Genomic DNA, 14,741 nt, shown 5'->3' on the forward strand with positions numbered 1-14,741 from the left:
AATAGCAAAAAGTCACAAATATAGTTCTTTTTTTCAAAATTGACGTTTTTTTTTTTGTTTATTGTTGCAAAAAAAAAACCCCGTGCTGGTGATCAAATACCAACAAAAGAAAGCTCTATTTGTGGGAAAAAAAGAACATAAATTTCATTTATGTACAACGTTGCATGACCACGCAGTTGTCAGTTAAAGTAACACAGCACCATATCACAAAAAATGGCCTGGTCAGGAAGGAGGGGGTAAATCCTCTGGAGGGCAAGTGGTTAATGCAGAGAAGGTAAACATTTTCAGTATTTAGTATGACGATACAAACCTGGGAATGTAACAAACTGCTTTTCATGTTGGATGGTATTGAATAGTATAGTTACATAGTTACATAGTTAGTCTGACTGAAAAAAAAACAAAAGTCCATCCAGTTCAACCAAAAAAAGTTATAATCCTACACCCACAATTGATCCAGAGGAAGGCAAAAGAACTCCCAGCAAAAGCATGATCCAATTTGCTCCTGCAGGGGAAAAAAGTCCTTCCTGATCCTCCAAGAGGCAATCAGATATTCCCTGGATCAACTTTACCTATAAATGTTAGTATCCAGTTATATTTTGTGTATCTAGGAAAGAATCCAGGCCTTTTTTAAAGCAATCCATTGAGCTGGCCAGAATCAACCCTTGAGGAAGTCTATTCCACATTTTCACAGCTCTTACTGTGAAGAAAACTTTCTGTATTTGGAGATTAAATCTCTTTTCCTCCAGATGTAAGGAGTGCCCCCTTGTCCTGTGTGATGACCTCAGGATGAATAACTGTACACCAGTTCACTGTATGAATCACTGATGTATTATACATGTTGATCATATCCCCCCTTAATCTCCTCTTCTCAAGAGAGAATAAATTCAGTTCCTCTAATCTTTCCTTATAGCTGAGCTCCTCCATGCCTATCAGTTTGGTTTCCCTTCTCTGCACTTTCTCCAGTTCCCCAATGTTCTTTTTGTGAATTGGTGCCCAAAACTGAACTGCATATTCCAGATGAGGTTTTACTAATGATTTGTACAGGGGTAATATGATATCTCTCTCTCTGGAGTCTATACTACTTTTAATACAAGAGAAGATTTTGCTTGCTTTAGAACCCGCAGCTTGGCATTGCATGCCATTATTAAGCTTGTGATCTACGAGAACTCTCAGATCCTTCTCCACCATTGATTCCCCCAGTTGTACCCCCCCTAGTATGTATGATGCATGCGTATTCTTAGCCCCTAAGTGCAGATATTTACATTTATCAACATTAAACTTCATTTGCCTCATAGTTGCCCAATTAAACAGTGCATTGAGGTCGGCTTGTAAATTGGAGACATCCTGTAAGGAAGTTATTCTACTGCACAGCTTGGTGTCATCTGCAAAGACTGAAATGGGATTTATAATCCCAGACCCTATATTGTTTATAAATATATTAAAAAGTAAGGGTCCCAACACTAACCTTGGGGTACACCACTGACAACCCTAGACCATTCAGAATATGAATCATTAAACACTACTCTCTGAATATGATCTTTAAGCCAGTTTTCTATCTATTTACATATGGATTTTACCAAGCCTGTAGACTTTACCTTACACATTAGCCGTGTGTGGGGAACTGTGTCAAACACTTTTGCACGTCCACCGCCACCCCTCTGTCCAAGTATACCACGTCCACCACCAAACCTCTGTCCAAGGTTTTGCTCACCTCCTCATAAAAAGAAATCAGATTTGTTTGACAAATTCTGTCTTGCATGAATCCATGCTGTCTGTTGCTTAAAATATTTCTTTCCAGCAAGAACTCATCTATGTGGTCTTTTATTAAACTCTTCAGTATCTTCCCAACTATAGAAGTTAAACTAACAGGTCTATAATTACTTGGTTAAGATTTTTAAATATAGGCACCACATTGGCCTTACGCCAATCCTGTGGTACTATGTCAGTCACTAAAGAGTCCATAAAAATGAGAAACAATGGCTTTGAAATGACAGAACTCAATTCTTTAAGCCAATTTGTTTGTCCAGAACATACAGGAGCAAGAAATTTTATGAGGCAGGCTATATTCCTTGCTGCGGGTCCAAAAATGTATAACATGTTTTCTTGTTATTGGGTCCAGAAAGACAGTAGGAGTTTCTGCTCAAAACACTTCTGCACTTCCCTTACAATTTCACAATCTGTTAATTAAAAATGCAGTACAGCTATTAATTATAGACAGTATAGCTATAACATGTGCACAGCGTGAACTTAGATCCTGAGTACCCTCGTGGGAATTCTGTGAATGCAGAGTGATGTGAGAACCATTATATGTAGGGTAGAAGAAAGAACATTTTCAATGAGTTTTTGCAGTAGAATTAATTACTGTTAACTGACACAAGTTAGGAGTAATTGAATCTCATAACATTGCTTGAGATGTTACAATATATCAGGTTGCCTTTTAGCGGTCCATCTCCAATGTCCCTTTGGGCCTTAATGGAGTACAAGTCAGTCTTTTTGTATCTCCTGGATTTCTGATATGTTGATTGACCTGAGAGGGTGTTGATGTATGTGTGAAGGTCAGCTGAAACATACTTTGAAACAAATACTGGAAATACATATGTTCTTTTATTTGCCTATATTTCCTTTTAAATGTCATGATTATGACCAATTATTTTAATTCAAGCAGTGTAATTACCTGATGTCTGCCTTTATTTGCAGCTGTAGCAAGCCACGCTCTCAGTGGAAGTGTCTGCTCTGTGAGCTAATTTGAAGTACATTAGGTAGGTAAGTTTTTAGGAGTCAGACCACTCATAATGGGCATCACCATTGCAGTGAAGTGAGCTATCAATCTTAAAGGCAGGTAGAAGTGGCACAAGATGTTAAGAATTGCAGGAATTGAAAAATGTTATCACTTTTAATCCATAGCGCAGTGGGAGTGGTATATTGCAAAAGTTTATGTATTACTATACTATATGTTTTGATGGTTTAACCACTTGCCCTCCTGAGGCCCTTCCTGACCAGGCCTTTTTTTTGTTATTCGGCGCTGCACTATTTCAACTGGTAATTGCACAGTAATGCAATGCTGTACACAAACGCAATTACGTCCTTTTTTCACACAAATAGAGCTTTCTTTCAGTGGTATTTTATCACCTGTGCGCTTTTTATTTTTTTGCACTATAAACAAATAAAGACTGCAAATTTTGAAAAAAAAACAATATTTTTTACTATAAAAAATATATAGTAAACTCAAAGATAGTCATAAATTTAGGCCAAAATGTATTCTGCTGCATGTTTTTGGTAAAAAAAATCCCAATAAGTGTATATTGATTGTGTGAAAGTTATAGAGTCTAGAAACTATGGTATAGATACTGCAATTTACGCCATTTTTTGCTATATAGCGCTGCACTAGTTTAACTGACAATTGTGCGGTCATACCATTCTGTACAAAAATAAAATTTATGTCTCTTTTTTCACACAAATAGATATTTTTTTCGGTGGTATTTGATCACCTGTGCGCTTTTTATTTTTCATGCTGTAAACAAAAAAATATCAAAAATTTTGAAGAAAAGCAATATTTTTTTACTTCCGGCTATAAAAAATATATCGTAAACTGAAAGTTAGTAATAAATTTAGGCCAAAATGTATTCTGCTACATGTCTTTGGTAAAAAAAAATCCCAATAAGTGTATATTCATTGCATTGTGTGAAAGTTATAGTGTCTACAAACTATAGTATAGATAATGGAATTTACACAGCTTTTACTTTCTGACATTAGCCACATTTCTTTAGGTGCAAAAATACCAGAACAGTACACCCTAAATGACCCCTTTCAGAAATTAGACACCCTAAGCTATCTGCTGAGAGGCATATTGAGTCCAAGGAAGGTTTATTTTTTACCACAAGTTTTTGGAAAATGACAAAAACATTTTTTTTTATATAAAGTTGTCAATTAAATGATATATTGCTCACACAAGTCATGGGTATATGTGGAATTACACCCCAAAATACATTCTGCTACTTCTACCAAGTATGGGGACACCACATGTGTGAGACTTTTTGGGAGCTTAGCCAGATACAGGAGCCTGAAATCCAATGACCACTTTGAAAGCCTGAAGGTGCATAGCTTCCTCATTTCACTTCCTCGCTACCTATCACAGTTTCGGAGGCCCTGAAATGCCAGAATAGCACCAAACCCCCCAAATGACCCCTTTTAGGAAAGTAGACACCCCAAGGAATTTAAAAAGAGGCATGGTGAGTATTTTGCAGATTTTTTTTTTCTCACAAGGTTTTGAAATATAAAAAAAGAAAAGAAAAAATATGTTTTGTTTTCTTTCTTCATTTTCCCAAAACTTGTGGCAACAAACGAGATCTGCAAAATACTCACCATTCTTCTTATCAAATTCCTTGGGGTGTCTACGTTCCAAAAAGGGTTAATTTGGGGGGGTTTGGTGCTATCCTGGCATTTCAGGACCTCCAAAACTGTGATAGGTAGTGAGAAAGTGTAATGAGGAGATAAAGTCCTTTAAAAGCCTGAAGGTGCTTATTGGATTTTGGGGTCCTGTACTTGGCTAGACTGCCAAAAAGTCTCTCACATGTGGTATCCCCATACTCGGGAGAAGTAGCAGAATGTATTCTGGGGAGTAATTCTACATACACCCATAGCATGTGTGAGCAATAAATCATTTAATTGACAATATTGTGTAAAAAAAAAAAATATATATATATATATATTTTTATTTTTTTTTGTAATTTTCCAAAATCTTGTAGTAAAAAAATTAATTCTTCAATTGACTCAACATGCCTCTCAGCAAATAGTTTGGGGTGTCTACTTTCCAAAAAGGGGTCGTTTTGGGGAGCGGGGGCATTTTATGCCCAGCATTAGAAGTTTATGCCACACATCACTCACTCTTCTAACCACCTGAAAACCAAGCCTTTTCTGACACTTTTTGTTCACATGAAAAAATCTGTATTTTTTGCTAGGATATTACTTTGAACCCCCAAACATTATATATTTTTTAAAGCAGACACCCTAGTGAATACAATGGTGGGTTCTGCAATTTTTTATGTCACATAGTACTTGCGCAGCAATTTTTCACACGCAAATCTTTTGAAAAAAATAAACTTTTTTTACTTTTAATGCACAAAAACACAATATATTGGCCAATTATTTGGTAAAATATAAAAGATGATTGTTTGCTGAGTAAATATATACCAAACATGACATGCTTTAAAACTGAGCATGCCCTGTGCAATGGCGACAAACTGCATATATTCTTAATATCCATAGGCAACACTTTAAAAGCCTTTACAAGCTACCATTTTAGATTTACAGTGGAGGTCTAGTGCTAGAAATACTGCCCTTGATCTGACGTTCGCGGGAATACCTCACATGCATGGTGCAACCGCTGTTTACATACTGGCACAGGGTCAGCGCAACGCTCGTGCACGCAGGTGTGCACGGGGGGTGGGGGGGTGTGCTGTTTTTTTTTAAGTTATTTTGATTTTTTTTTGTTATTTTTACACTGTCCTTTTTTTGGATCACTTTTAATGCTATTACAGAGAATGTAAATATCCCCTATAACTTCAATGGGCATTGTCATATATTTTTTTTTTCTTAGAAATATGGGGTCTCTCCGACTCTAGATATTTCCTCTGCCCTTACATTATCTAATATCACCAAGATCTGTGTGATCAGATGCTTTCCCAATTTACAAATGGCGCTGTTTATATCGTGCAAAACTGAAGTGATGAAATGCTCGTAGCTTCTGATATCTTAGACTGTAGAGATGATTGTCATCATTCCGGTCTCCAATCAGCTCTATGATCAGCTGGCAGAAACACCCGCTGCATTCTCAGGTTCCCCCAATGGCACTGGAATGACCGAGAAGGACGTGGAAGGTAGTAGGGGAGGGGGGAGCATCTTTTTGCTTGTAATAGCAATCCTGCAGCTAATTAGCCACTAGGATTGCTTTTACATGAAAGCTGATCGCTCTACCTCCTGCTGCATTCTCCAGAATGTAAAATCTAGGCCCTAGTGGCAGAGGGAGCTAACATTTACCCCCAGGGCGGAATCCATGGTGGTAAAAGGGGATTGAGAAACATTGGGCTCTAGTTATTTTATTGTCTTTATAAAGATCTTATTGTTCACAACTCACAGGGAAAGAGGGTTAAGATCTTCACATACCCATAGCAACACTTACAGACTCCAGATCCACCTTCAGCCTGTATAGTGTAAAGGACCTTCAAGGCGACACTGGCAATGCTGTAGAACAGTATAATTCAGCTTCATAACAGACTTCTCTGTGCTTTCTCCCAGGAAAGTCACCAGGCCCCTATGAGGATCCATCTCCATCCAACTCCTTCCTCCAGCAAAGTCTCCATCCCTGAATCTCAGTCCTGGGAAGCTTCCCCCTTCTTTCAGGTGGTACAGTTTGTGGGACAAATCCAATCCTTCATTAGCAAGAACATGTTAGTTCCCCTACAGGCCTCAGGCCTAACTGGTCAGACAATTCAAAAGCACATCTACCCAGGTTGAAGCCTGGGGGGAGGAGAGCCTCACAAGGTTAGCTGAAAATATTTATGCCCTCCCATTGCATGCACCACTAGCAATAAACCTCCCAGTGGTTGGGCGGGGGGGAACATAAATAATTATAACCTAGTCACTCTATTGCCAGAGGTACCAATGACAGATACTGATGGAAGACAAAAACAGTAGCAACACTGAGCTTAGGGGAAGGCTAATTTAGTGGAGACTAATCATCTTGGGCTGTTTACCATGCAGCAAACTAAATTTAGATAGTCATCCTTGCTTAGGGCAGGGTGGTTACACTCAGGTTCTTGAATTTTGCCAAGAGTGTCCTCAAGATGCAGCTGGCATCTACCTAAACCAGAAAGATAATCTTGGGTAGACTGTCCCTTTAATAAGGCACTGTAACTAGCAACAAGGATTTACAGAATGCATAAACCCTTGCGTACAACTAGATTTCACCATTTGTCAGATCAAACCATTCGGAACAATGAAAGAAGTTTTTTGATTGATTGCTATGGATTAGTGTATTTAGCACAATGCTGTTCTCTGAGACATATACAGAAGAATGGAGAGATTATGAGGCAGTGAGAATCAAATGCAATTTTATATTATTAGGTTAGCTTTCATTTACCCCCTCGATCTTATTCCCACCTGCAATTCCCCTGTGGGACCCTGAGTTGTCTTCAGGATCACAGTGAAGCACTGAGGCTTTTGAGAAGCCCTATCTTGTTCAGACAAGCAGCTGAGCACAGTAATCAATCACATTCTTATTGCAGCCTATCTTCCTCTGCAGGCTCCATTTATTGCACAGAAAGCCAAATTGCTTAGAGTTGCTTTTCCCATTGCTCCAGCCAGTCACCCAGAGATACAAGAGGGCGATCTGCTAAAATGTTAATTCAGCCGATCTGCAAGAAGCACTGTGGCAATCTGCCAGACTTTTCTACTCTTTCTGAGACCGACTGTGGTGATTTGTAATAAGACACCCTAATAATAACAAAATCAGAATCACATTTTATTCACTTTGTACTTCTTTTCATCCTAGATTGTAAGCTATTTATATTAGCATAACCACAAGTGCTGCAAAGGTCACAGATTTAAAGAAAGATTCTACTTTCTTGAAAAGTTTGGATGTTATAATAAGGAGCTGTTGAGATCACTAAATACGATCAATCAATGCTTTTGTCTACTTGCTTCTAATGAAAGTGCAGCTAATATAAACTCCTAGACTTGTCAGTGCATGTGCCAATGACGCTGGCTGAAAACACAGAATACATGAAGCTGAATAGGTGCAGTTGAAGCTCCTGAATCCTGAGAACTTTTTCAGATATTCTCAGTTAAGACTAGCAGATCTGGGAAAATAACTTAGCTCCTATTATTACAGTACATTGTATTGCAATTCATTACAGTGCATAATATTGAATAAAATGTTATACTGTGACTTGTTAATCAAGTTTAAAAAAAGAAACAAAAAGGGTAAACTGCGCAATGGTTTGTAACAAGACATCACACTATCCCTACATAACAAATACCAGTGGCCATTTATTAGACAGAGCATACCATACACCTGTTGGTGTGAATGGCCCCTAATGTAAGCATTTTAAATTGCTATATGAAAAACATGCTGTCAGCTAGTGTGGTGTAGTACAGATACATACAGCCATGGCTGTAAAAATATTGGCACCCCTGCATTTATGTTAGATAATGCGCCACTTTGCCCAGAAATTTGTTGCAGTTACAAATGTTTAGACATTCTCAAGTTTATTTATTTTGTTTGTAGTGGTATGACAGAAAAAAGTGGAGAAACAAAAAGCCAAATCTGACACATTCCACGCAAACCTCCAAAAATGGACTGGACAAAATTATTGGCACCTTTTCAAAAATCCAAGTTTGTGATGCTCCTGTAATTTGTAATTAAACTCACCTGTATCAATTTACAGGTGCTGACAATATAAAAATCACACCGGCAACCAGTTAAAATGGTGAAAAATTGACTCAACATTTCTGTTGTGTGTCTCTGTGTGCCACATGGAGCATGGGGAAGAGTAAGAGCAGAAAAGAATTGTCTGAGGATTTGAGAACAAAAATTGTGGAAAAGCATGGACAGACAAGGTTACAAGTTCATCCCCAGAGATCTTAACCCCTTCGTGCCGACGTAACACAAATATGCGGCCTCACAGAACTGGACTTTTTTCCGTGGGGCCGCATATTTGCGTATCTGTCTTTGTGCTGGGAGTGCATCGCACAGCACACTCCCAGCACAAAGACCGGGGTGTCACTGAGAGCCGCGGGTGCTGTTCTAACGATCAGGACCCGGGACTCTCGATTCCAGGTCACATGATTGCTGTGATAGCCTCTGATTGGCTATCACAGTGATCAGTCACTGTGGAGCCTGCCCCCATTCTTTTTTTTTCTCTATGAATGGAGGAGAGAGATATATTGTATCTCTCTCTCTCCTTGCATAGGGGGGAAACGGTTTGTTAAGAAAAAAAAATGTAAAGAAAAAAATATTTAAAAAAAAAAAGAAAAAATACCTAGATCAAGGTTTGATCTAGTCCAGTGCCAAGGTTAGTGTTTGGGTCAAGGCCAGGGTCAAAGGTCCATCTTTGTTTGTAGTTTTTTTTTTTATTGGTACAATGTGACAGTTAGTGTCAGTGTGTTTTAGGTAAAATAAAAAGAAACTAAATGCACACTATTGTTTCTGGGCTGTACTGTGGGCACAAACAACAAATAACATACACATATATGGTATCGTTGTGATCCTCAAGAGCTGGAAAATGTATTTTGGGTTGTTCTTTGGTGGTAGGTTATGTTAGTAACAAGAAACACACAGCTAAATTTAAAAAATATTATTTTGTTTACTATTTTGGGACAGTTTTCCTTTGATTATAAAAAAAAGACCATGGCACTGTAGCTAATCTCCCTGGATGTGGACGAAAGAGAAAGATTGATCAAAAGGTTTGATCAAATGGTGGCTAAAGAACCTCAATCAACTTCACAAATTCCAGTTGACATTCAGGCACAGGGTACAACTGTGTCAGCTAACACTATACAACGGCATCTGGATGTTAAGAGACCCTATGGTAGGAGACCCAGGAGGACCCCACTGCTGACACAGAAACATAAAAAAGCCAGATTGGAGTTTGCCAAAACTTGCCAAAGGAAGCCAAAGTCCTTTTGGGAGAATGTGCTATGGACAGACAAAACAAAATTACAGCTTTTTGGTAAAGTCCATTATTCTACTGTTTTAAAAAAAAAAATGGGTCTTACAGCAGGACAATGACCCAAAGCACCCATCAAAAACCCATCAGAAATTGTTTAAGACAAGTGCTGGAGAGTACTGAACTGGCCAACAATGAGTCCAGGTTGCAGTCCCATAGAGAACCTGTGGAGAGATGTCAAAACAGCAGTTGGAAAAAGGAACCCTTCCAATCTGAGAAGCCTGGAGCAGTTGGCAAAAGAAGATTGGTCCAAAATTCCAGTAGAGAGGTGTAAGAAACTGATTGTTGGTTACAGGAAGTGAATGGTTTCAGTTATTTTTTCCAAGGCGTGTGCTACCAAATACTAAATTGGGGGTGCCAATAATTTTGTCCAGTCTATTTTTGGAGTTTTGCATGGAATGTGTCAGATTTGGCTTTTTTTGTGTCATATCAATACAAACAAATGAAATAAACATGAGAATGCCTAAACATTTGCAACATGTGCAGTGTGATGTCTTGTTACAAATAAATGCATTGTTTTCCCTATTTTTTACTTTTTTCAAACTTTGTGAAAATGTCACAGAATAAACATTTTTGCAACAGTTTTTTGGGAGAAGTGGTGCATTACTTGTCAGAAATGTAACTTAAAGGGGTATGGTTAAATTAAATAAAACTTTAGCCTATGCTGCTGTGGGCCAGGAGTAAATAAATGCTCAGAGTTCAGGGGTTAGTATTAAATGATATCACCACCCTGTCCCTTCACCTGGTCCAATCAGAAAATGCTTTGCACTTATCCAGGAAATGCAAAGCACTCTATGATGCCTGTCCTGAGTGGCCAGAATGCAGCAGGCCAGCCACTCAGCACAGGATCTGGAAGCAAGTGGAGATCAATGAAGTAGCGATGTCTGCTTCAGTGATTTCCAGCTTCCAGAGGCACCGATCAGGTATGGTATACACATACTGTGGACCAATGGATCAAGCTGGAAAAATTCACCATATCTGGAATTCAACTTTAGGTTTTAGGAGCTTCTGCTACAACCTACAGCTGCAAAAGTCCAATATGGGGAACAATGAAGTTCCATGGGCCACATACTGTAGGCTCTATGTTATTGTTATCCCTTAGACCAAGGGTTGCGAACTGATGAGGAGTAAGGGCTGTCAACTCTAGCACTTGAAAGAACCAAAGGACTGTACAAATCATTGATACAGTGAATGCCACAGGAATGTGTAGTCATTTAACTTGCAGTCAATAAATCTGGAAACAAATAGCAAACTGAAGTGAATACATTTACTTATTCCAAATACAGTATTTGACTGATTTATTTTCTGGAGTACCCTTTTAATATTATTTTCCTACAAATGTTGCTGCTTTATAAGTTCATATCCCTAAGTCCCCATCACTGACCTTCAGACCTGCCTGAAAAACAGAAAAGACAATTTAATATTTTCCCTGAGCTCCTTACTCATACTTCACATTTTAGATTTATCTGTATGGAGACATTGAATAATAAATGTGATTAATGGCTAATAGAATAAAAACTGTGAAAAATATATATTATTTATGATGAAAATGAGGACATTAGGAATCTGTTTTCAGAGGTCTGACATTGGCTTTGCAGACAAAAGACTGTTGTTAGATTATAGTCCTCAGCATGATCTATACTTCCTTAAAGGAGAACTTCCATTCAGAATAACTGTATATATATATATATATATATATATATATATATATATATATATATAGTTGTGTTCAAAATAATAGCAGTCAGACATCACTAACCTGATCAATCACTGTTTTTGGTAGAAATGATATTTCTACATGGCAAATAATTTACTAGCAGGTGTAGTAGAGTAATAGAAATCCAACAGACCCAACAGTCATGACATGCATGCTGCTGATTCTGCGTAATTGAATCACTAATTGAAAGGGGCATGTTCAAAATAATAGCAGTGTGGAGTTCTATTAGTGAGTTCATTCATTCTTTGAAAAACAAGTGGCAATTATTGCCCGTATTTAAAGAAGGAAGGCAGCAAATGTTGTACATGCTGGTTACAGTGCATTTCTCTCTGAAATTCTGAGGAAAATGGGTCGTTCCAGATATTGTTCAGAAGAACAGCGTACCTTGATTAAAAAGTTGATTGGAGAGGGGGAAACATATAAAGAAGTGCAGAAAATGATAGGCTGCTCAGCTAAAATGATCACAAATGCTTTAAAATGGCAACCAAAACCTGAAAGACGTGGAAGAAAGCGAAAAACTACCATTCGAATGGATAGAAGAATAGCCAAAATGGCAAGGACTCAGCCAACAATCAGCTCCAGGAAGATCAAAGAAGGTCTAAAGTTACCTGTGAGTACTGTTACAATTAGAAGATGCCTATGTGAAGCCAAGCTATCTGTAAGAAGCCCCCGCAAAGTCCCACTGTTGAAAAAAAGACATATGCTGAAGAGGTTACAATTTGCCAAAGAGCACATTGACTGGCCTAAAGAGAAATGGCGCAACATTTTGTGGACTGATGAAAGTAAGATTGTTCTTTTTGGGTCTAGTGGCCGGAGACAGTTTGTCAGACGACCCCCAAACACTGAATTCAAGCCACAGTACACTGTGAAGACAGTGAAGCATGGTGGTGCAAGCATCATGATATGGGGATGTTTCTCATACTACGGTGTTGGGCCTATTTATCGCATACCAGGGATCATGGATCAGTTTGAATACATCAGAATACTTGAAGAGGTCATGCTGCCTTGTGCTGAAGAGGAAATGCCCTTGAAATGAGTGTTCCGACAAGACAACGACCCCAAACACATCAGTAAACGTGCAACATCTTGGTTCCAGACCAACAAGATTGACGTTATGGAGTGGCAAGCCCAATCCCCGGATCTTAATCCAATAGAAAACTTGTGGGGTGACATCAAAAATGTAGTTTCTGAGGCAAAACCAAGAAATAGAGAAGAACTGTGGAATGTGGTCCAATCATCCTGGGCTGGAATACCTCACAGGTGCCAGAAGTTGGTTGACTCCATGCAACACAGATGTACAGCAGTTCTCAGAAACAGTGCTTATACAACTAAATATTCATTAAGTGATTCAAAGGAAAGCAAAATCTTCAAACATTTTTCAGTTTATATAGTGAATGTTTGAGTTTGTAAAGAAGAATACAAACACTGCTATTTTTTTGAACAGTCTAATATTCACTTTTCTTCAATTTTTTTAGAGGAACAACACAAATTTGATCTATTTGTCTTCATGTTTTAATTTGGAATAGAATGCAAAGTGTTCCCAATACATTTGTGTGTATGGAAATAAAAGCTATTAGAAGGATTTTGAGCTTTATTCACTTTTTTCAACACACTGCTTTTATTTTGAACACAACTATATATATACAGTGGGTAAAATAAGTATTGACCATGTCACCAAATTTAGGCAAATATATTTCTAAAAGTGCTAATGACTTGAAATTTTCATCAGAAGTCGTTAACAACCCACGCTACTGGCAAACGTCATATCTTTTAAGGAAGGATTAATGGAAAAATGTACCAGTACATTCATAATAAAAATTTGCTGCCATCTACCAGGATGATGAAGATGAAACAAGGGTGGACATTTCATCAAGACAATGATCCCAAACACAAACCCAAGGAAACTCTCAATTGGTTTCAAAAGATAGAAGATAATAAAGCTGCTAGAATGGCCCAGCCAATCAGCTGACTTGAATCCAATAGAAAATCAGTCTTCAGTCTTGAAGCTATCATTATCAACAAAGGATTTTGTATGAAGTATTAAATACATTTCAGTTATACGTTTTCCCTGTGTCATTCCATTTTATTACACATACAGTAACTTAATTTCTGAACTTATTTGTTGTGGTTTCTTTGTATGTATGGATTGCGTAGTTTGTTACCGACATGTGGTGAAAATTTCATGTCAATAGCACCTAGAAATATATTTACCTAAAAAAATAGTGACATGTTCAGTACTTATTTTGCCCCCTGTGTATATATATATATATATATATATATATATATATATATATATATATATCACATCAACAATAAAGCACCATCTGGTGGTTGAAAATTTCATTATAATCAAAGACTCAATAATATTGGTCAAATTATATGTCCCAAAGTGCACCCTCTATTGGTGCTATAATCAGAAAGGAAGAGGTTTTATGCTTGTTATGCTCACATCCTATATTTCAAAGAATGAAGGAAATATTTTTGCACCAAAAGACTATTAAGGGCATATCCAACAGAAAACTGAAGCAACATGAAATACACAATAATTAAAAAGTTTAATTTTTATTATACAAAAGATAAAAAGGACACATGAGCGACCATGTTCATGACTTGCAACAAAGCGTACACAGACAGACTATATGTCAATTTTTTTTTTTATGAAACAGTCGACGTGGAAAGCTCATTCTATGCACCTACATGTTACCCACATACTCAGCCATAATCCTTAAGAGCATTCAGTGGAAGTCATCATTTCAACAGCATGCTTTGTGTGGATACGCATCTCTACAAGCCATCCTGTTCGTTATGCTACTTTATCTTGTTATTGGGCAGCCAGAATGAGCATCATTTTTCCAATGACATGATTCTTAGTCACTCTCTATTGTCAGCCGGACTTCCCTCTCCTCTCCTTCAGCCATGTATTGCTCCTTCACTTCTTTGTCACTTGATGTACCTTTTCTTATCTTCACTCCAGCAGCTACGCTTCAGTCCATTGCAGAATCTGTCATATTCTTCCCAATATACAAATGTTCTCCCTGGTCTCCAGCTTCTGGACTCATTTCTTCACTGCTTCTGTTCCTATCTGCTCTACTCAATGGTGTCACTTTTGTCTAGACAGTGTCTTCTTGCTGATACAACTATCTCACCTTAAATCTCTAAAAATAGACAGGTGGAGCAGCACCAGGAGCCTCAGACCTTTGACTGAAAGATAGGTGGGCCATATTTCCTAAATGTAGCATTTACAGTGTTTGAATATATGCATTAACCAGTGTAAGCTATTTGTTCCAGGTTGTAGAATC

The sequence above is a fragment of the Staurois parvus genome, unplaced genomic scaffold (assembly GCF_062004578.1).
Source record: "Staurois parvus isolate SC_StPar_1 unplaced genomic scaffold, SC_StPar_1.0 ptg001349l, whole genome shotgun sequence".
Taxonomy (NCBI): domain Eukaryota; kingdom Metazoa; phylum Chordata; class Amphibia; order Anura; family Ranidae; genus Staurois; species Staurois parvus.